General features: G+C 36.2%; 1 pseudogene; it reads left to right on the forward strand.

Moving 5' to 3' along the window:
• The first annotated feature begins 53 nt into the window (after positions 1-53).
• Positions 54-24,071, forward strand: LOC133286134 (nuclear pore complex protein NUP214-like; annotated as a pseudogene).
• Positions 24,072-24,715: the final 644 nt, after the last annotated feature.

Below are 24,715 nucleotides of genomic sequence, written 5' to 3' on the forward strand. Positions count from 1 at the left end.
AGGCCTTTGCTTCAGAAACTGGTAATCCCGTTGCTTGTGTTTCTCATTCTGCATCACTTGGCCCTTGGATATTTGACTCAGGTGCTACTGATCACCTCTGTGGTAATAAGGAACTCTTTTCATCCCTTACATATTCTGATAACTTACCCTCTTTTACCCTTGCTGATGGCACTAAGGCTCCTGTTCATGGAATTGGACAAATCTGTCCAACCTCCTCATTGACCTTAACATCTGTCTATTACATTCCTAACATCCCTTACAATTTAATATCTGTTAGTAAATTGATCAACTCTCTTAACTGTATTGTCACTTTCTCAAATCATTCTGTTTCTGTGCAGGATCCAGGTACGGGGAAGACGATTGGAGTGGGTTGTGAGTCACGGGGTCTGTTCTACCTGGTTGTGACGAGTCCTTCCGTTGCTTGTTCTCTCGCAGAATCTCCACAACTCATCCACAGTCGCCTCGGGCATCCTAGTCTTTCCAAGTTACAGAAGATGGTTCGTCTTTTGTCCGATCTTCAGACTTTAGATTGTCAGTCATGTCAGCAAGGAAAACACATACACTCCTCCTTCACTAATCGAGTCAATAAACGAGCTGATGCTCTTTTTTCAATTATTCATTCAGATATTTGGGGTCCTAGTCGTAGTGTGTCTGTTTTAGGTTTTCAGTATTTTGTTACCTTTATTGATGATTTTTCTCGTTGTACTTGGATCTATTTAATGAAAAACCGTTCTGAGTTGTTTTCTATTTATCAAAAATTTTATGTTGAAATTCATACTCAATTTGGTGCCTCTATTAGTATTTTACGTAGTGATAATGCTAAGGAATATGTTTTTGTGGACTTTTCTAATTTCTTAGCCAAACAGGGTACTTTACACCAAACTACTTGTCCTCACACTCCACAACAAAATGGAGTAGCTGAACGTAAGAATAGACACCTCATTGAGACTGCACAAACTCTTCTTATTCACATGCATGTTCCTCTTCACTTCTGGGCCGATGCAGTCCTTGCCTCTTCTTTTCTCATCAACCGTATGCCTTCATCTGTGCTTGATAATGACATTCCTTATCACTTATTGCTTCCAGATGTTCCTCTCTTATCCTCTATCCCCACATGTCTTTGGTTGTACTTGTTTTGTTCATGATCTCACCCCTGGTAAGGACAAGTTAACATCCAAAGCTTTTAAATGTATTTTTCTTGGTTATTCTCGTCTTCAAAAGGGTTATCGTTGTTATTCTCCAGATCTTAAGCGTTACTTAGTTTCCGCTGATGTCACTTTTCTTGATCAACAACCCTTTCATTCTATCCCATCTCAGTTGTCTCAGGTTGATCATTTCTTCCTGTCCCTTTTCTTGACTTGTCTTTGCCAGCTGCAGGTACTTCTATTCTAGATTAGCAACCTATTGCTTCAATACCTGCGGACCGTCCACTTCTCACTTATCAGCGTCGTAAAACTTTGCCTCCTGTCGACTCGACTCCTGCTGACTCATTGCCCGCTGCAGTTGATTCTTCCCCTCCAGATCCTTCACCAGAGGCTCTTCCTATTGCTCAAAGAAAAGGTACACGTACTACTCGTAACCTTTATCCTCTTTATACCTTTTTGAGCTATGACCGTCTTTCTTCACCTTATTTCACCTTGTTTCTAGTTTTTCTTCTATTTCTATTCCTAAAACCACAGGTGAAGCACTTTCCCATCCAGGGTGGCGCCAAGCGATGCTTGATGAGATGACTGCACTTCATTCCAATGGCACTTGGGACCTTGTTTCTGCTCCTCCAGAGAAGTCTATAGTTGGTTGTCGCTGGGTGTTTACTGTAAAAGTTGGACCTGATGGTCATGTTGATTGACTCAAGGCACGCCTAGTTGCCAAGGGCTTTACTCAAATCTTTGGCCTTGATTATGGCGATACATTCTCTCCGGTCGCTAAGATGGCGTCAGCCCGCCTATTTCTTGCCCTTGTTGCTGTTCGTCACTGGCCACTCCTTTAACTTGACATAAAAAATGCCTTTCTTCATGGTGATTTGCAAGAGGAAGTTTACATGGAGCAACCACCTGGTTTTGTTGCTCAGGGGGAGTCTGGAAAAGTGTGTCGTCTTCGAAAATCCTTATATGGTCTCAAGCAATCTCCTCGAGCATGGTTCAGTCGCTTCAGTTCTGCCGTTCAGGCGTTTGGCTTAATGCGCAGTAAAGTTGATCATTTTGTATTTTATAGGATTACATCTCCTGACAAGTGCATCTATTTGTTAGTCTATGTTGACGACATCATTCTCACCGGAAGTGATCAAGACGGAATTCGTCAGTTAAAACAACATTTATTCAGTGCATTTCAAACGAAGGACCTTGGGAAGCTGCGTTACTTCTTGGGAATTGAGGTGGCGCAATCTAGACAGGGCATTTCTATTTGTCAAAGGAAATATGCCTTGGATATCCTCGAAGAAACTGGTATGTTGGGGAGTAAACCAGTTGATACACCCATGGATCCTAATGTCAAGTTATTGCCCGGACAGGGGGAGCCGTTATCTGATCCTGGACATTATCGGAGGCTAATTGGGAAGCTCAATTATCTTACTGTGACTAGGCCAGATATTTCTTTCGCTGTTAGTACGGCTAGTCAGTTCCTTGATTCCCCTTGTGATTCACATTGGGATGCTGCTGTGAGGATCCTCCAATACATCAAAGGAGCACCAGGAAAAGGTTTGTTGTATTCAAATCAGGGAAATACAGAAATTTGTGGTTATTCAGATGCTGATTGGGCAGGATCACCCGCGGACAGGCGCTCTACTTCCGGCTATTGTGTCTTCTTTGGAGGAAACTTAATTTCGTGGAAGAGCAAGAAACAACCTGTAGTTGCTCGGTCTAGTGCAGAAGCTGAGTATTGTGCAATGGCAAATACTACCTGTGAGTTAATCTGGTTAAAGCAGTTGATTCAGGAGCTTCATCTTTGTGAACAGAAACAACCTATGACACTCATCTGTGATAATCAAGCTGCACTACATATATCCTCTAATCCTATCTTTCATGAGAGGACTAAACATATAGAGATTGATTGTCACTTCATTCGAGAAAAGATTCAATCAGGAGAAATCAAGACTGCTTTCGTCAACTCCTCTGATCAACTAGCAGATGTCTTCACTAAAGCTCTTAGAGGTCCTCGGGTTCAATACATTTGTAACAAGCTTGGTGCTCACAATATATACGCACCAGCTTGAGGGGGAGTGTTAGATATATTAGATATGATTAGATATGATTAGTCTGATTAGATATGATTAGATATGATTAGTCTGATTAGATATGATTAGAGTCTATAATTATTCTGATTGTATTAGGTCTGGGCCTTTCATATAAGCCCATTAGAGTCTCTATATATTGTAACTCTTTGAATTAGATCAATACACAACATATTATTTTATATTCAAGTATCTTCCTAGAGTTTTAGATTTCTTTCTTGATTGAAGAAAGCTTGGAATGCAAACTGATGGCGAATATTGCTTTATTTATTTATTCATTTTTTAATAACTATAGCCAGCTTGCAATCAATGCGAACATGAAGAATACAATTCAGCACATTATGTTGCTTGGTTGGTCAGCAGATGATGATGACAGTGAAGCTGCAGTTGTTGATATCGAACGAAATAGTTGGGTTCCAAGAATTGAGCTTCAAGGTACTTTAAAATTGCTAGTAATACTTGGTGCATGCTTGGCAAGAAACCTTGTCTTTTCTTCAGCAAAAGTCAGCATTAAATATTGGAAATCAATTTTCATATAAGTTCTATTTTAGATAAAATAAGAAATTCAACCAGATAAAGAGAAGAAAATTACAGCGAAATTGGAGAATAAGGGTCCTCCATAACAAAAAAACAAAAAATAAGACTAGTAAGAAAAAGGGCAAGCATCTACGGAGCAAGGTTGCCAAATCCCTCTGCATATCTGTTGGGGAAACCCACTTTAAAAGATCACGTGCTTAACACACACAAAAAAAAAAACGCAATTGCCAATTGTTATCTTGCTCAATTGCCTTTTAATTTCTTATGAGCTCTTGGGCTGATGTTTGCGCTTTCAAAGACAAAAATTCCACTGATGGATCCTCGGACAGAGAGATGCATTTGTCAGTGGTTTGGTTTTGGATTATTAAACTCCTACTTAGAGCTTAAGTTTCAACTTCTGTGTCTCTGTCTCTCTCCCTTTTTTTCTTAATTCAGGGTGTGCCCACTGACATATTTTCTTTTAAACGGAGTCTTATGCCAATTTAGTGTTTCAATTTTATGCACCTCACTTCCCTTTTTGTTTGCCTTTTAATAATTAATACAACATTTATGGGTTTTATCATACGTTTTCGTTGTTGCTTCTGACATGGATTATTTAGCTTAGGATCTAATATTTTTTTTTGAAATACTTAGTTGCCTTGCTCCCTTTCCCGCCCTAGGGAGTTTGTCATAACCTACTGTAACCTACTGTATTGGTAACAAGTGCATCTCCATCAACTGAAATGGAAAAAAAGAAAAAAGAAAAAAAATCAGGACAGGAGGAGATGATAGTTAGAGCGATTTAGTATTTGTTTTGATGCCAGGATTAAATCTGCACTTACAATTTTAGAGCTACTGTCGTTACGTTGGCTGCGGAAACCAAAATTTATTTATGGTTCCAACGGTGATTTTGAATGAAGAAACTTCTCCATATCTTCACACCATTAACAACATTAACATCAACAACACTTTTATCCCAATTTAGTTGGGGTTGGTGGTTGATGAATCAAAATGAATAGATTGAAGGAAAAGAAGGTAAAATAAATAAATAAATAAAAATGTAAAATTTAAAAAGAAACAAATGAAAATAAAATAAAATATAGTGAAAGTAAAGATAGATAAGAGAAAAAAATAAATAAGAGAAATAAAAAATAGAGGACATAAAAATAGATCAATAAAAGGGAAAGATAAATTAGAGAAGAAAATAAATAAATAAATAAATAAACGGAAATATATGGTGAAAATATGAAATTCATTCTTCCAAAAGTAATTCTTTTTTAAATACATTCTACTGCAAAGTAATTCTTCAAAAGGTACACTAATTACCATTAACATGCATTTAGTATATCAAATGTGTGTGTGTGTGTTTTCTATTTTATTGAATTGCAATATATTAGGTACCCATTGCTGATAATGAGGTTTTCTATTATGTTGATAGTATCTTGATGATATTCTTAATTCTTTAAATTAAAATATTATTGAAAATTCATCAGCATGTCACACACAATAGGGTTTACTTGCTACATATTCAGTGCAAGGAGTGTTTGTTGTGAGGGTTGAGATGAGAAAATGTTGTTGCATGAATTTTTACTATCTGGAATGCAGTCGTAACTCTTTCAAATCTTCTATTTGAAAGTAATTATACATTCAAGCAACTCACTCATGAGGGTGAAAAACAAAAAAATTAATCTTTGTTAATTGTTGCGGAACTCGTAACTCCTTACGGTCCACATGAGTTATGCCTAGAATCTACCCGTTAAAACACATATTGGGGTTTAGAATTACCTTGATCACTTGAAGGCGTCAAAGAGGATGATACCCCCTAATGGTGATCCACACGGTTGCCTTTTGATTGCCACGAGAACTCTTTCTCTTTGAATCCTCCTTCTCCTAGGATGCTTGCTAGGTGTTGTCAAGGTGGAGGCTTCAAGTGTTTGGGTTAATCTCCTCAAGACTATGATGGTGTCTTGAGGTTAAGTGAAGGGCAACAATGGAGGAATAAGATGAACAAAGTGGGCGACCAAGACTAGGGTTCTTGGTGCAAAACTTAGGCCTAGGTTTTCTTGAAGGAAGCTCTATATAGGGCGCGACTTTCTTGTTATTTAATTAGGAGAGTGATCCTAATTTGAATAACACTAGTCCCATATCCATGAAAATTTGGTTGTTTTTCTTAGGATCAACATCCTTATTTGAATTCATAATTCAAATAAAGAGTTGTGGAAGAAGCTTTATCCAATCTCTATTGGATATAGCTTTGGATATTTCAAAATTATCCTTAACCACCTAACCAGTTATAGTCAAAATCCGAATTCAAATTTCAAACTCAAATTTAAACTCAAATTTAAATTCAATTTTATCCTAGCTCGTAATTCAAATTTGAATTTGAATTCAAAATTCAAATTTCGAATTGCACCAAAACTCATTTTGGCTAAGTCAACTATTTGACTTACTAGGACTCATGACTCAAGACCTTATTAGGCCTTCTAACACATTTGGGCCTATTTGTGGAGAAACTAATTTCTCACTAAAAGCTCAAATGAGGCGCATGACTTAATTGGGCTTTGAGTCCCGAGTCCAATCCAATCACACCTATAGTCTTGAAAAAGCCCAATAACAATTATTGGCTCAAACTTGCTAAATAAAGCAATTAAGAACAACCTTAGTATATGATCCATTAGGCCTAATTAGTCACTGACATAAATAAACTTGGACCAATTAAACTCCTTTAACAGGTCTAATTTATTTAATGACCACATAAGACACCAACAATGCTCTGCGGCCCCAAAACTAATCGAGTTGATCAAGTGATATACCTTTCTAATATGGATACCGCTGGCATCATCCCTCACATCGTTGTTCACATTTAGTTGAGAGCAAGGATAGAGTATCTCCTCTCTTGATTGACTAAATGTAGCTTTTCATAGAATTAGGAATCTTCTTCTATTGACTCTAAGACGGATCATGACTCTTCATGATCGCTTACTATGCATATATTCCCAAGTCAACTAGAAGTCATCCAAGCCCTACTGGTCTTGTGAATGACTAATCTCTTGCACGGGATTGTGAGTCCTATTGGCATGTTCATCTATACTCATGTATTCAAGTTATACCAAAGAGTACACTATTTTCCTCATTTTCAGGCGGAGGCGGATAAAGTTGTACAGTCAAAGTATAACCCTAGGACATAGTGTTCGATGACATCCTCAAGTTTAGGACGATCTACACTACCAAACGATGAGAGACATTACAAATCCAATGATACTTTCTACAATGACTCCTTGTGGAGTCTCTCAGCGGGTCAGTTCGGTGCCATTTGTTGTCTAACAGATCCACCCACGACATCAGCTAAGGCATCACTATGTCTGCATTCCATGAGTACCCTATCTTGTATCTCTATACAAGTAGATGATGTCGTACTAGTCTTATTGAGATCACCAATGCCCTATCTTGGTGGTTCAAGAATAGGAACTAGTTTTAGGCAATAGACACGTAGTGTCCTCGAGTCCTCGTGATCATGATCCCTGTCATAGATCCTCGAATGAACACCTATTCTATTCCTAGGGCCTTTATCTAAACGCATATTAACCATAAAATACAGGCGAGACATAAATATGATAAAGTTAAAATGTGCTCAAATATATAAATCATGAAATACCAAATAGTACAAGGTGTTTATCTGATAAAACAGATTGTCTCTAGGATACCTACATACTAACACTATTAATCCTGATCATTCATTTAGATTTAATTAAGGTTTACATTGCTCACTTCTATGTGACTGGCATGTGCATCCTGAAGCATTAGAAAATAATGCATGTTTATATAGCAGCATCCTAGTAGTTATTAACTTTTTCTTGAGCTATTTTCGGGATTTAAGTTTGATATATACTTACTGTTAGAATATCTAGCAGATATCTCATAATATCAAGATTATATCTTAACATGGTTTAGAGTATCTTAGATGTCTCTTAGATTTGTTTTCATATTTCATGATTTGTTTCCTTATTTCATTAGGATTAAGAGTCTACTTTTAGCATAAATAGGGATTATTACTTTGTCTTTGGTAACCCATACTAAATATCAAATCAATATTACTTTCAGATTATTCAGTCTTTATTCTCTTTTCTTCCTTCTCCACCCAAATCCCTATAGTTTCAACACTTATTTTATGTAAGTTTGCTTGTGCACTTCTATTCCAGAAAGTGGCGATGATAATTTGCTCTTGGGGCTATGCATTGATAATGTTTCAATCTATCAAAAAGTTGGAGTTCAGCTTGGCGTGGAGGAAAGAACTGAGCTCTCACCGTATTGCGTTCTTTTATGTCTTACTTTAGATGGAAATCTTGTCATGTTCCATGTTGCCAGGTATGGTTTCTGAAGTTTTTTCTACTTGCATTTCACGAGCATCATTTGATTACTTGCTTTGGATAAGAATGTTGCGTTTTAGCATTACCAGTGGTCCGATTTAATTTTCTCCATGTTCTTCAAAGTTTTCTTAAAAGGTTGAGTAGGTTTTGTCTTTAGTCTTGCAGGATGTGAAGTTTCGCCTGAGGTTGATTCTGCCCTGCATGATAAGGAAGATGCTTTTGTAAAGCTACCTGGGGAGGAAGGTTCCAGTTTTACTCATGGATTGCAGAAACTGGAATTGGATCAGGTGTTTTTTTAGGTCTTTAATTTTTGGATATGAAAAGGAATAGAGTTGTTCCACTGAATATTGATTGTTGGTGTCTTCAGTTAATGACAAAAAAATTTATGTGCAGGCTTTTGAGATGAGTGGGAATCTGAAGTCCAATCCTTATCAAATAACATGTACCGAAGATTATATTAAGTACCCGGAAGGGGAATTAGTGGCAAATTCACAGTCTCTGAAGTCTAATGTGCAGCAAAATGTTCCAGATGTAGATTTGAATCAAGATAGTTGTAGTCAAAATCCATGTCCTCCAGGTGAACAACAGAAGAACATAGGTCAAAAGACTGCAGCTATAGCAACTAGTGTTGTTTCTTTTACAGCAAAAAGTCATTCTGCTGCTCCTGGTTTGTCAAGTTATGACAATTTACAAGAAACTTCTGAGATGACTAAGGAGCTGAGGAATACAAATAGTGCACGGGACTCTCAGAGAGCTTCTCGTCTCTTGCCTGGTGAATCATTATCTTTGCCAAAAAACTCTGATGTGTCTTCATTTTCAGCTTCAAGTTATGCTGATGGTCTTGCTTATCAAAGTCAAAAATATACTATGGGTGCTTCAAATGTTCATACTGCAAATGTTCCTGGGAGCTTGGGTGGAAAGCCCTTTCTTGTACAGGATGTGAATGGTGTATCTCCTGCCATGAATTCTGCCAGTAGGCCAGTTCAGAGTGGGGGACAACTAACTTCCATAGGAGAAGGAAATATGCAACCAGGGGGACAACTAACTTCCATAGGAGCAGGAAATATGCAACCAGTCTTGGTTGGTAGCACACATATATCATCAACTGGAAATACTACAGCTGGAAAGTCATCTGTTAGGAAGATAGGAGCAGGAAATATGCAACCAGTCTTGGTTGGTAGCACGCATATATCATCAACTGGAAATACTACAGCTGGAAAGTCATCTGTTTGGAAGTTTCATCCTTCTAATGAGCAGCATGGAACTTCATCAAAGCTTGGGATATCAAGTTCTGATTTATCAAAGCAGTTTGGCAATGTATTATTTCTGGAAATCTTTCATAGTTTTCACATATAAATGATAGATCTTGTGTCCATAAAAGGGAAGCACTGATGAGCATGTATTAAGTTCTCTTTTTATCTTGTCTTTTGTGCTGTAAGGAGTCCCGATCATCCTGTTCTGTATTTCTTTTCACTGTTATTAAATTCTATAATTATTAGAAAGATTATATATCAGATGGTTAGAAGACTGCAGATAAATGAAACAAGGACTCCTCCAATGCCCTTTTCCATGTTCTTATTGTGTTCTCTTTTTTGCCTTTGTCTCCCCTAGATTAATGAGATGACCAAAGAACTGGATCTACTTTTGAGGTCAATAGAAGAGGCTGGAGGCTATAGAGATGCTTGCACCAGTTCACTACGGAGTTCAATTGAGGAAGTTGAGCAAGGCATGAACTTTCTATCTAAAAACTGCAAAATATGGACGGTGATGTTTCTTTCTTTGTTTTATCCCTTTCATTTCATTAACTTGTTAAAACTTGGAGTTTGGATCAATCTATTCCTTGTTATAGCATTGTTTTCCATGTTCCACTTATCTCATTATTTGTTTTAGTGGTTGTTGAGATATGTTAGAAATATAGTATAAAATACAAAATCATTCACCTGTCTTTACCTAATAGTTTAAGCTTTTGAGAGAGTTGGTTGTTTGACATGGTATTAGAGTTTCTATGACCAAGTGGTCCGGAGTTTGACCTCTATTGCTCTCATTCTTCTAAAAATATTCTATTGTGGAATTTCTTAGTGTAGGTAGGTGGGTTTATACATAGACGAACTTTCAAATCCAATGAACTCTTGTATGAAGAGGCGTGTTAAAAACAAAGTTATCAAATGCGGATTGCGGCATATTGCGGCCAACTTCGAAAAATGCTATAGCGTTGTAGCGGGTTCCTGAAATAGCGGAATAGATATATGACAGAAATAATGACAAAAAGAAACATTTTTTAAAGGCAGAGATAGCAGAAGTGACAGAGAAAGACACAGATAGAACTAAAAACCCTTAAAAAATTTCTGTTACACATTTAAATTTAGGACAAAATTGACATTTTGCCTTATGGTAGCAATATGGCTGCGATTTGGCCGCAAATGCGATAGCAATGCCGCTATTGCATTCCGGTGTGGCACGGCGCTGTTTCTTGCGGCGAGGCACCGTAACACCCATATGGCACTACTCGCGGCGCTATTGCGGTGCAATTAACTAGTATGGTTAAAAATATAATATAATATAATATAATATATAAACCATATATCTGCCTTCAGTGAACAATTTATTTTTGGGATAATTGGTTGTTTGACAAGACCCTAATGATATGTCAATAATGTTGAATTTTATTTACCAATAATGGGAGGATGCAATTTTTTTAACTTTCAGTAGGTTAATGCTTTAAAAGTTTTCCCATTTTATCTGGAAAGGATGTTGGTTTGCTACATTAACAAAGACTCCCATTTACATCTAGAAATCACATATTCCATATGTTACATGGCCACAATGTCTTCGAGTATGTATGCTGGATATCAACATGTAGGCTCCTCAGATGTTCCTAGATTTTTTTTTATTTTTTTTTATTTTCTTGTTTACTATATTTTTTCTTCCCTCGAAGATTGAGAGCGAGCTTCGGAGCAGCAATAAGATTTTTTTTTTTTTGTGACCGAAAGGTCACGGATTTAAATCTAGAAAACAACCTCTTTGCAAAAATGCAAGGTTCAGGCGGCGTATAATCAACTCTCACCTCTACCCTCGCAAAGTGGGGGGCTTTGTGCACGGGGGTTTGCCCCTTTTGCCCTCTTAGACTAATGATTCATTATAAGAGGACTGACTAGGTCTTTTAGTGTCTCTTTGTACCATTCTATTGTTTTATGTATTATTTCAAAACCTTTTCTTACCTTTTTACATGCGTATGTTTATCTAGACTATATTGGAATTTATTTATTTTTTTATCGTTGTTAGAACATATAAAAAACATGTCATAATATCTTGATCATATCTTAGATTCATTCAGAGTATATTATATTATCTCTAAGAATTAGCTTATATATCCTTATATTTCATGTTTTCTTATTTGATTAGGAGTCTACTATTAGCATAAATCGGGGCAATATTTTGTCTAACACATCCATCATATTAAATCAAGATCAATTTCAGATTATTGAGTTTTCCCCCTCTTTTCTTCCTTTCCTACCTATATTCCTTTAATTTCAACAATTATATGTTACAACTGATCGATGTTTCTGTGTTTGATTTGTGTGTTGTAATACAGATTTTATTTAAACATCTTTTATTTTCATTTGGTTGTAACTTTATTCTGTTTTTGTTATCATTGAGTTTGTTTTTTTTAAAAAAAATTATGATACTAATTTTAATTTTCGGCCACTTAACTTTGCAGTGCCAGGTGGATGAACATCTTGAGGAGGTTCATTGTCTTCTTAATAAGACAATACAAGGTAATCTTTATATAATGAAACTATGAAAGTAATATTACATAAGTGGATCAATGGTGATGAATATAGGATTTCAAGGTTGATGTAAACATGTAATTTGTTTTAATGAATTGATAACAAATGAGATTATGTGACTGCATCAATCCTGTACTCTTACTGTGTCTATATTTGATAAGAATGAAAATATCTTGAAGAATAAATGGTGAATGACTTATCTTGAATGTTTTGTTTGGTAAGCACTATTTGCTGGCATAGTTGGTAAAATATCAAATTTAATATCCTTCTTTCTAATAGCATTTCTTCTTGGCTAAATTATACTTTGGGTCCATGAAAAAATACGAGTTTTCAACTGGTTCCTGATAAATTATTAGTTTCCGTTGGTTCCTTAAAAGTTTTTCACCCAGTCTTTGAAGGAAGCTGACAGCCACATTATGAAAGCTTTGTGCCATGTCAAAGAAGTGGCCCCTACATTTGCATTTCCAATCATGGACTTGAGCGTTCTGTGTGATTTGCACTCGATTGTAAAATGATTTTTAATTACTCAATTGAAACAATTAATAGCCCCTCTTATTTTGTATATTGCACAAAATAAAACTATTTTTTTAGAAAAAATTACATTTTCTGTCATGAGTCCTTGACACCATAGTTTTAATGTCACATATAAAATGTGCTTATCTTTGTTTGACCGAAATGAATGATTATCTGGTTGGATAACAGTTGTGGCAAGAAAAATATACACGGAAGACATTTATAAGCAAGCTTCTGATAGCCAGTATTGGGAACTATGGAATAGGCAAAAGTTGAATTCAGAACTTGAGCTAAAGCGACAGCATATATTGAGTCTGAATCAGGTATTGTGGGTTATAATTTGCCAACACAAGATTTCGGTGGCCCAGGGTTTAACTAGTTATCTCAATCCTTATTCCAGGATTTAACCTATCAGTTAATTGAATTGGAGAGGCATTTCAATGCCCTTGAACTGAATAAATTTAGTCAATATGGTGGCCCTCACATAGGTCGCGGAGCTCTCCAAAGTAGGTATGGATCTTCAAGGTAAAGTAACTTGTACTGGCTTCTACACTGTACCTATACATAATACTCAATCCACTTAGCACGTTCATGCAATTTCAATTCTAGAGATGTTGCCTTTCATGTAGATCAGTTGCCTCATTTGCCTTTTAAGTAATTTGTAGTGTAGATCACATAAATACAATAGGCAGAGATATTAGGTTGCCTCTTGCATCACAACCATTTTTCTTTCTTTTACTTTTGTTTGGTGTTTTCTCTTTTAAATAATCTTCATGTCAGCTATTATTTTGTCTTACAATCTCAATCTACTAAAGTGAAATACGGTAGTCACGCATCTTCCGATTGAAGCAAAGATGTACAATGTTATTAAGCTAATGGTTGTTTAAAAGGAATGTCATTTCGGCCATTATGGAGATTGAGAAACTATGCTGCAATTTTGCTTTGTTACTTTCTTTCTGATAAATTTCATATTCGTTAGAAGAAAACCTATTCTTTTTGGTAGAATATTAGAAATTTAAGTTTCCTGTATTGCTAGTTGACCATTACTCAACCTAGAGTACATATATCAGTGGTTTGTATCTAATACCTATCTATGAAGTAGTTATCAATCCCAGATTGGGCGTGGAGCGTCTGACCCTGAAAACACTATAGCGGCATAGCAGATACCGAGAAATTTTAGATACAAAATAAATAATTTATACTATACCCATATAAATGCTCAAAAATAATAAAAAATATCCAAAATTAAAGACATATTCGTAATTAGTCTTTATTGGTTGGAATTATAACTGATTGTGTTTCTGGATTAGTCCAAAATTACAGAGATCTAATAGTTGAAGAGATTTGGAGTTTTCTCCATTGATAGTGTTCGATTCAATCTCTGATTTGAGCTGTTGCTGTTACGTGTTTCTTGACTTTCTTGAGTAGAGCAAGTTGCGGAAGCCATGAGTGAAGTACGCAGTGGTTCAGGCCCTCGGGATGAGAGCTCTGATACCATATCAGAATTCTAGAGAGAAGAAGCCATTGAACTGATTGTATATTCTGGATAATACACAACTTATACAAGGAGACTCTATATATAGAGCAGGGTGATGACCTAGATCTGAGTCATCATCATAACAAACTCTCTTAACAACATAACAGAAAGATACAGGGAGGAATCAGATACAAACAGTAGTAGCGTAAACTATTATACATGCGAGAATAAGGAACAAACATAAAGCAAAGCTAAAGCTTTCATATCTAATACTCTAATAAGAGACAATTCTCTTGCCAAAGGGCATTCCCCTTCAACCTAGCATACTCAGCCTAACTCAATATTTGTCAAAAGATTCCCCTAAAGGAGGGCTATCTCCCTTCTAAGCTTTCTAAAAAGGCCATAACCATCAAACTACCCAACTAACAAGTCTAACTACCTTTACATGCCAGTGGATATCTATCTTGGGCAATACTAAATGCCCCTAACTACAGGTCGTAACACCTAGAGTGATAGTATCGTAACACAAATCTATCATATAGCAGTTCTAATATTGTTTAGAGGTTTTCTGCCTTTTCCACCTAAACCCTATATATTCTATACTTTATTTGAACGTGTTTGAGATTGGCTCTTGGACAAGCCAGCTTGTTTGACTTGCACAGTCTTTCAGTATCTTCTTTGTAATGTGGAAGCAGTTCAGTTTTCTTTTGGACAGAAGGAAGCTGAAAAATGCGTAGACATGCTATGCTTTCTGTTCTACAGTGCCTTCGGATTGTGCAAAATGCTAGTATGTTAAAAGACCATTCTGATAGAGCTGGTTCTGAAATAGGTAGAACAACAAATATTTATTACAGAAAACCACTCTAATCAATATCAATGTGATACAAAACCAGAGATCCATAATGATACAATAGGGACTCTCCCTCTCTCTCTCTCTCTCTCTCTCTGAGGTATTCGAGAGACCTAGTTCTCTCCCTTCCAATTTCCTCCTCACAAGTCACAACTCTTAACTACTCTAACTACCCCTTTCCCCTTTTATTACTGAATACAAGTAGTTATTCTGTTATTGTAAAGAACCTTGTGATACACCACCCCAAAAGCTAGCTCAAAGGGTGGGAGTGTCCAAAGTCTTATAAACTTCACATTAGCTGCATATATCTCAACACGCCCCCTCACACGAGAGCCCATTGGGCTTGAAGAGTGGACAATGCAACAGGCCCAGCCTACCTGTGCTAAGAAACGCCACAAGAGAAAGTGGGGGACGGCGAGGCTCTGATACCATGTAAAATCTGAATATTATTGTATATTCAAGTGTGTATAACTGTGCAAGAAGGCTCTCTATTTATAGAGACTAAAAGACCTAATGGGCTAGCCCACAATCTAGACTAATCTAATAATAATAGACTAATATTATTTCTAACAGTTATTAACAGAGTTAAGTCTTAATCCGCAACCAACCCTCTTATTCTTCCCCACCTAGACCCTTTGAATTGGGTCTCAAAACATTACTTAGTTCCTTGTTTACCATGGGACTAGGGGTATGAGAAAAATCAAATGAATTGAACTAAACTATGAACTGATTGAAACTGCACCAAAATAACTATATTTTTTTGAACTGGTTCAAGAACTAAACCATTTTATTCGAAACAGATGAAGAACCAAACTGTTTTATCAAAACCAGTTCGGTTCAAGAATCAAACCACATTACCAGGTTTGGGCTAAAAACCGAATTGAACCAAACCATACGCATTTTTAGGAATGTAAAAAAACCAAATGAACTGAAATGACCCGCGAGCCAAATTGAACCACACCATATTTTTCCAAACTGGTTTAAGAACTGAACTATTTTCTTAAAACCAGTTCAAGAACTAAACCACTTTACAAAATCAGTTCGGTTTGCCCGAACTGAACCACTTTTCTAGTTCGGTATAGAAAATTGAACCGAACCTAGCCGTGCACACCCGTACATAGAACTGAGTTTTGCATTTAGCTTCTTTGTGAATTTGTGCATATGGTTATCTATCTGTGTTCCTGTCGTGGATTTAGAGAAGTTGAAGGGTGTTCTATTAAATTATCAATATATATTCATTTCTGATGTTGTTGATCTACCACCGATCCCAATTTGGGATAAAGGTGTTGTTAATGTTGATGTTGATTCATTTCTGGTTGGGTTATCTTTTGTTGGTGTAGTCTCATGCTCTTATTTTGCGACTCTCACTCTCTTCAATAATACATTTTTTCTCCTATGCCAAGATAGGAATTAACTTCTAGCTCATTGAAAACTTACTACTGTTTTACTGAACTGTGGTTGTATTCTCTTTTGTAGATACATCCAGTCATTGCATAGTTTACATAATGCAATTAGTTCACAACTTGTAGCTGCCGAGAATCTCTCTGAATGCCTTTCAAAACAAATGGCAGCATTGAGTTTAAGGTCTCTATCTGAGGAGCAAAAGAATGTGAAGGAGCTGTTTGAAACAATAGGAATTCCATATGATGCTTCTTTTGGCTCTCCAGACATGAAAGGTTTTATGAAGACTCCTCCTAGTAAGAAGCTCTTTTCTGATTCAACTACTAATAAAGATCAATCTAAGAGAATTCAAGGTAGTGCAATGAAGAGTGGTGAACCAGAAATGGCTAGGAGGAGGAGAGACTCACTTGACCAGGTAGTTGCTTATAAGTTATTCCAGTTTTGCTCATCTTGGTTTGCACTTCTCAGTTAGTTGCTTGAGTAAAGATTGTGTTCGCATCATCTGCTTTTTATCTGCTACTATTGACTGTCATGAGCCAGGGTAATCTTTAGTTTAATTTACCATTTTGTCAAGATTTCTGCTAGCACATGTTGGGCCAAGGGCATGATGATGATGGTGGTTGTTTGAATATCTAGAGGATATCTCATAATGTCATAATTATATCTTAGAGTAATTTGGACTATCTTAGATTATCTCTTAGGAATGGTTTCCATTAGGGATGTCCATGTGTTGAATTGAACTGAACTTTTTTTTAATCCCAAACCGGTTCGGTTCGAAAACAGTTCGGTTTAGTTCGGGTCAAACCTATTCTAAAAAGAAAAAAGAAAAAATGAAAGAAAAAAGTAATAAAAATAAAAATAAAAGAAGCCACGAAATAAATAAATAATAGAGAGAAAAAAGAGAAATAAAAAAAAGAAGAGAAAAAGGGAAATAATTTTTTTTAAATTAAATTAAACCACTACCCGTTAAACCCGACTAGCGAGCGTGGGGTGGAGGAAATCCTTGTACGCAGCCTTACTCTTGCATAATTGCATAGTCCAAATTTTTTTAAATAAAATAAATAAATTCAGTTATTGAACTGGTTCTTAAAACCAATTCGGTTCATGAACTAGGTCTTTAAAAACTAGTTATTTTAAGTGCAGTTCAGTTCAGTTTTTTGGTTCTTTTGCACACCCCCAGTTTCCATAAAATATTCATAAATTTCTTGATTTATTTCCTTATTTAATTAGGATTAGACGTTTTTTATTAGTATAAATAGAGCTTAATGCTTTATCTGTTATAACACATTATTACGCACCTTATATCAATATCATATTCTACTACCCAAAGTTTGTTCTTTCTTTTCCTCCTTCTATACCTAATTCCTATAATTTCAACATGGTGCCAAAGAGATTGTTGCACTCACAACAAGTATAATGGTCGCAAAAGCAATAAAGTAGTGAGTAAAGATATCCTAATCACGAGGATTAGGGACTCCAAACACTATTTTTAATATTTCTCATAATTTGGACAAATCAAAAAGGTTAGGCAAAGTGATTTTTAAATATGAAAAAGCGAATTAAATAAAAATAAAGAATAATTGCAAATAAATACTAATTGCAAAGATTAGAGCTCAGAGAATTAAAGATGGATTTTAAAATTCAATAATAAAAACTGCAGCTAGGGCTTACTTCACCTCCGATCCCCCTTAAGTGACTTAATTCAATTAAATAGCTTTCTATCCTAATTGTTTCGAACAATTCATCATCTAGGAATCAATTGGTTAAATTCTAATGTCTTAGTTCTTTAACCCTTTAACTAATTAGAATCCTAGTGTCTTAGAAACCCCTTTTAGATTAAGCCTTAAGCGTGATGAATTACACAAGTTCGCAATTCCTACAAGCCTATGTCTTGAACATGTAAGAATTGATGTTTTACCCCTGTCTAGATTAAAATCCCAATATGTCTATTGTGAATCCTAATCTTCTTTATTCCTATATGATTGATCAAGTCATATAAGAATTTAAAAATATAAATCAAGATAAAGACAAACAACTTTGAGACAGATTATTATTGGAAAGAAATTAAATCAAAATATAAGAATTCACTTTGGATCCATATCCCTTATTACAAAAGGAAACTAGCCTAGCATAGTGCAAGAAACATAAACAAGAGATGAAAGGAAACAAGAATCCATAATAAAAACTTGGTAATTGATCTCCAAGATGAAACTTTGACTCTTCCCTCGCGTTTCTCTCCAAGAATTGCTTTTTCTTTCTCTCCAAGTCATCCAAAAGTTGTCCAGAATCAATAAAAAAGCCCCAGAGTGTGTCTTTTATTGCAAAAGATCCATGGGCTTTCATAAACGACACTACTTGCGAGTTTAAAATGAAAAATAAGTGCTTCTCGCTATAGCGAGTTTATTTAGCTAGTTGATGTGTCTCTGCTTGCTGGTTTCGTATTTTGGGTTGTACTTGTCCAATTGATGTGATCTTGGTCTCGTTGAAAAGATAAAAGAGAGATCTACAATTTTTATGAAGAACACAAGATTCAAATCTATCATCTTGGATACTAAAATTTGGCTAAAAGATAGCTTAGGGAAGATTTTCACTAAATGGCTGCTCTTCATTATCGTTTTAATTCGTTCTAGCTTTCGCTTGGCTCCAATGCTCTGATTTAATAATTTAAACCTGAAACTAATATACTTTTAAGTCAGAATCACATCCAATCATGAAAACTCCAAAGTCTTTTGCATTTGACAATATATGTTATGTTCTTAACCTTTTACAGTGTTATTTATCATGCTTTTGGCCCTGAAAACATAACATGTTTGACACTTAAGAGGGATACCATCCTCCATGACTTGTCCCATCACTATTCCGTTATCAAGTTCCCTAAAATGTAGAACTCTATTGTAAGGAGTTGTTATCTCCATTATTCTTTTCTTCTCATAGGTTGTGCACAAATTCCAACCATTCAAACCCTAGACCAACGTCAATTACTAACATTTTTTTGTTTACTTTCTTCCCTTTTTGGTATTTTTGTTGGTTTTCCAATGCTAGCATGGCATTGAGTGGGAGATCAAGAATGATAAAGCTTGTGCTAACAATCAATTCTGCAGTCCTACAAGTGTTGACTTTTCTTGTCAGATGATCATTTCGATGGTGACTTATATTGGCTGTGACTTAAACTAGCCTTGTCTTTGTCTTCATGCAATTTGGCCCCATCTGAAGTCCAAGTTTTTTTTGTTATTTTTTTTTTCTACATAGAGAGCGAGCCTCGAACAGTGGTAAAGTTGCTTCTTTGTAACCGAGAGGTCATGAATTCAAATCCAAAAAGTAGTCTCTTTGTAAAAAATGCAATGTTAATATTGCATACAAGGATTCCCCCTAACCCTGCCCTTACTATTTGAGGTTTCATGGGGATTGGCTAATTTTTTTTTCTACTACTTGAACCTTCCAAATGTTCTTGATGAACTTGGAAGAGAAGTTTTAGTTCTTGCTTTCTATAATTGATTATTAGGAAATTTCCGCTAATAATCATTCCAACAAAGTTTTCTTTCTTTCCGGCTCTTTAGGCATATGTTCATTCTGACCATCTTGCTGTGTTATCTTCCGATGCTCATCTCTTTAACATCTCTAACATTCCTAAGTTGTCTTTACAGCCATGTTTTGTCGAGCATAGGTTGTCTCTCTCTAAGCTGTGGACACCGTGTTAGAGAGAGAAAAGAAGCATTTGTTGAAAAGTGAGTATCTAATAAGCATTTGTTGAAAAATGTGGACAGCCGAATATATATTAATATATGATGAATACAAAAGCCCTAATTTCCCTCCCATCATATTCATTCTCTTTTTTAAAATTTCTTCTTCACACAGAAAAAGGGTCATAATGTAAAATAAATAAGTTCATTCATAAGATATAATCAACAAACAATTTAAAAAATAAAGAAATCGTTGACAATCAACATCAATGCAAAAGAAGTGACGTTTAGTTTGATAATTGCCATTGCCTTCCAAAGCAACTGATACTAGGGTCTTATCTTATTTGGCTAGCCAAATAATGAACCCCAATTCTTTTGGCTTTAAAATCTTAGTTTGTTCGAGATGATTCTCTTGAATAAGGTGGAAAAGAGAGGGAATGTTTCAAATTCGTGTATATCAAATGGCACAACGGAGGCTCAATTATAAAATGACTTTAACAATTACATAAGACTAATATAACGATGTGAGACTTCTTATTAACCTATTTTTAATACTTCTAACACCCTCCTCTCCTTTCAAGGTAAATCTTACTATAAGCTTTAAGCATGTTTTACGAATGAGAAAATAACCAAATAATATACTTGAGCTTCTCAAAATATGGTTGCAAAGTCAACTTAGGTATGCTATAGACGTTGGAGAGATGAAAATTGCTTGAAAGACAACTCAACAATGTGGTTGGATTGACCATAAGACTAAAGAGCTAGTTGAAAAATATTCATAACCTAGGAAGGAGAGATTTCGCCGGAATGACCATAAGTGGAAATGTCCTCTGGTAAGCGAGTATACATAGCAAGAACTAAAATTCTCCAAGTTCATCAATAACAACATTTGGAAACTTCAACAACATTAAAACTTAGGAGACCTAATGAAAGCACATCTAGGACAATGTTCGATGGGGCCAAGCAACAATTGGGACGTTCCGACAGGGTCAAGCAACAGTTGGGACGTTCCGACAGGGTCAAACAACAATTGGGACGAGGTTTGATGGAAAAGAGTAACTAACGTAGAGTTACGAATTTCAGGGAACTTGGCAAATGGAAAAGCGACAGGATGAGTCACGGAGGATGGTAGCGCTTTTATGCTATGTTGAATAAGATGGGAAAAGAGAGGAAATGTTTTAAATAGGTGTCTATCAAATAGCACAACAAAGGCTCCACTATAACAATTACATAAGGCTAATATTATGATGATGGGTTTTCTATCGACCTGTTTTCAATACTTGTAACAGATTTCACCAAATTATTGGACGAGGGCTAAATATAGGAATTTACTGGAGCAATGCTCAATGAATCACTTCCTCAAGGAGCCAATTTCTTGTGAAGGCTTCTGATTGATAAGCAGGAGTTGGGCGCCTTCAGCAGTGTTCCTTTTTTCTCCCCTCCTTTCAAAATGTCTCAAACATAGCACAGCTTATGAAACTCGTGTGCCTAACGGCATTGGCTAGATGCATGTGTCTCATCTGTATTGTCAACATACAAAAATAAATAATTTCATTTTGCCTAAGCAGAGGCATTACTGTTGCTCGATATTAATCTGATCACAATACACTGGGGGTTTAGGCTGTTATAAAGTGGTTTGTTTTTAATTTTGGGCTTGCCTTGACAATTAACCCAACCAAAAACCCCGCGGTGTGAACTGACAAAGATTTCTCATGGAGATTAGTGTGGAAGAGGATGGACCTATAGAAATTATCAAAGTTTACTTTTTGAAGGGATCCTTAGCCTCACCTATTTGTGATTTTGATAATATATTGCATTAATTATGGTTATGATTAGTAAGTTTTAACAACTTTGATGCAGAGTTGGACCTGTTTTGAACCTCCTAAAACCATCATCAAAAGGATGCTGCTGCAAGAACTCTGGAAACCAAATCGGAATGAATCATCCTTTTCAATGAATAAAGAAAAAGTCAAAATTTCCATGCTGGAGGAATCTGCTCCTCGTCAAGTAGATTCCAAAATTCAATCAATTGTCTTCCCAGCTTCTAAAATAAAAGGTGAGTTGCAGTTAATTGTTGACCTGATTCATGACTTGTGGTATATAATGTCCGACACTTGTCTGTCTTTCTTTATGAATATACTTGCAGCAAACATTCAGGATTCCCATCTTGAACTTGAAGAGGGTTCAGAACACTCAAAGGCATTTATACAGGCTGGCAACCTCCGAGCATCCACTCAAGTTTCAGAGTCCAACTCTCATGTTTTACAAAGAAGCAATATTTCAGCAGTTTCTTCACAGCCTGCATTCCAGTTGTCCCCTGCAATTATGCTGGGTCAATCCACAGAAACTAGAGATTTGGCTGCTGAAAAATCAGATGATTTTCACAAGTTTCATTTAATCTCAAATAGTGAGAATAAGTCTATTCTGCATACGAAAATGCCTCAAAAATCCCCAATCTCTACCTATTCAACCAAAGAAACACCTTCATTGCTGATTAAATCCAGTGAAATGCCTATTACAAATAGTAAAATGGCTATGACTCCAAGTTCCACAAACGAAGAAAAAATTTCAAGTGCATTTACTCCTGAGCCTTGGACAAAAGACTTTCCATCCTCTATATCACACTCGTCCTCTATTTCTGCACCTTCTACCTTGCTTGGAAATGTTACCAAGTTCAATGTTGGTAAAAGCTGGCCTGATGAAAATATTCCAGCAGTGCCCACATTTGGTGGTTCCGGTGAATCTCTGTCATCTTCAACTATTGAAACATCATCAACTTCTCCATTGTCATCATCTGTCTCATCTGCAGCAGTACCTCCAGCAGCAGTGTCAGTGACATTAAACAGATGTTTGACTAGTTCAAACACCAGTATAGATTCAAATCACACCATGTCAACGTCTTTAGCATCAGCTTCTCCTTCCCTATCGAATCAGGCCCCTAAACACACGGCATCCTCATTACCAAACCCACCTTGCTTGAATTCAACCTTAGAGTCACTTAAATCAGAGATTCAACCAGCTTCTGTGTCTAATTTAAAGACTGATTTAGATGCTGCTTCAGAAGCAGTCACTCGGCTAAATGAACCTCTAAATGGTGATTCTGAATTGAAGCTTGGACCTTCAAGAAAATTCAGTCCTACCAATGAACCGTCTTCCAACAATGAACAGTCTACAAAAAATATAGCAAGTTCTGCACTCAATTTAGTCTCAGTTTCTCAATCAGAACAGCATTCTGATGCACCACTTTCATATGAAGATGAGATGGAGGAAGAAGCTCCTGAGACGAGTAATACAGCTGAACTTAGTTTGGGAAGCCTTGGCGGGTTTGGGATTAGCTCAGTCCCCAACTCATCAATGCCTAAACCAAATCCATTCGGGGGTTCATTCAATAATGCATCAACTTTATCGAGCTTTTCAGGTACATACTCAGTTCCTAGTGGAGAGATGTTTCGACCAGCGTCTTTTAGCTTCCCAAGTCCCCAGTCATCTGCACCAACTCAGTCAACAAATTCAGGTGCATTCTCTGGTGGCTTCAGTGCTGGGTCAGCTGTTCCCGCACAAGCTCCAAGTGTGTTTGGGCAGCCGGCTCAAATTGGATCAGGGCAACAGGTTCTTGGATCAGTTCTTGGTTCTTTTGGACAGTCAAGACAGCTTGGTAGTGGTCTACCTGGAAGTGGTTTTGCAGCTTCCAGTGGTTTTGGTGGTGGATTTGCTGGCAGTAGTTCTACTAGTGGCTTTTCAAATGCTGCTGCTGTTGGTGGAGGGTTTGCTGGTATAGCATCAACAGGTGGAGGTTTTGCTGGCATAGCATCAGCAGGTGGAGGCTTTGCTTCCCCTGTTGGTGGATTTGCGGGTGCTGCTTCCACTGGTGGTGGTTTTTCTGCTGTTTCAGCTGGTGGGTTTGGGGCATTTAGCAGCCAAGGAAGTGGTGGTTTTTCTGCTTTTAGTGCAGTTGGAGGTAGTAAACCACCTGAGCTGTTCACACAGATGAGAAAGTAGTAGTCCATCTTACATTGAAAACTTCTTCGGTGAAAATGATTTGAAAGCTGAAGTTTACTTTCTATTGTGGTGCACGGTGCTCCATAAAGAAATTAGTCTATGCCGCGCGAGCACAATATCTTGGAGAAAAGAAAACGGTACAATTTTAAAATGTAGAATTTTCTTTTATCCTCAACAATTCCATGTTCTAACTTTTTGGTTATGATATACTGTGTAGTCATGGTTATGGTATGCTGTGTTTTGCTTTGAGACAATCAACGAAAAGAAAAATAAATAAATAAATATATATATATATATATATATATATATATATATATATATATATGGGGAGGGTTCTTTTGACTCCAGAGTAAGATTTAAAAGTCTTACTCCTCATTGCAACCGTTGATTTTCGTTTATCTAATGGTTATCATTTAATAAATTATAACAATTAATTATAAGCGTTAGATGAACGGAAATCAACGGCTGCGATGAAGAGTAAGATTTTTAAGTCTTACTCTTGAGTCAAATGATCCCTCCCCTATATATATATATATATATATATATATATATATATATATATATATATATATATATGGGTTACGTTTCAGATGCGGATGATTATCATAAAAGATTCCGAACATATCATAAGATTTTCTTTCTTGAAAATTCGCACTTTTTCAAACCCAGAAAATAGAAGGAATTCTGGGGAGTTGTTGATTTTTGTAGGGATCAATCATAGAATACGAACGCTGATTCAGTCTTATTATTCTTATGTCACATAATATACACAAATTTAAGATGGGTATCACTCTACTTTTTCTTTTTCTCTCTAAGTGGTCCCCACTTATATAAATAAGTCTATAGGAGATAATAATTATTTATAGATAATAGGATAAAATTATTACCCATATATATA

The sequence above is a fragment of the Gastrolobium bilobum genome, unplaced genomic scaffold (genome assembly GCF_033153095.1).
Source record: "Gastrolobium bilobum isolate Gb01-03AN ecotype WA unplaced genomic scaffold, APGP_CSIRO_Gbil_v1 utg1240, whole genome shotgun sequence".
In the NCBI taxonomy this organism is placed as follows: domain Eukaryota; kingdom Viridiplantae; phylum Streptophyta; class Magnoliopsida; order Fabales; family Fabaceae; genus Gastrolobium; species Gastrolobium bilobum.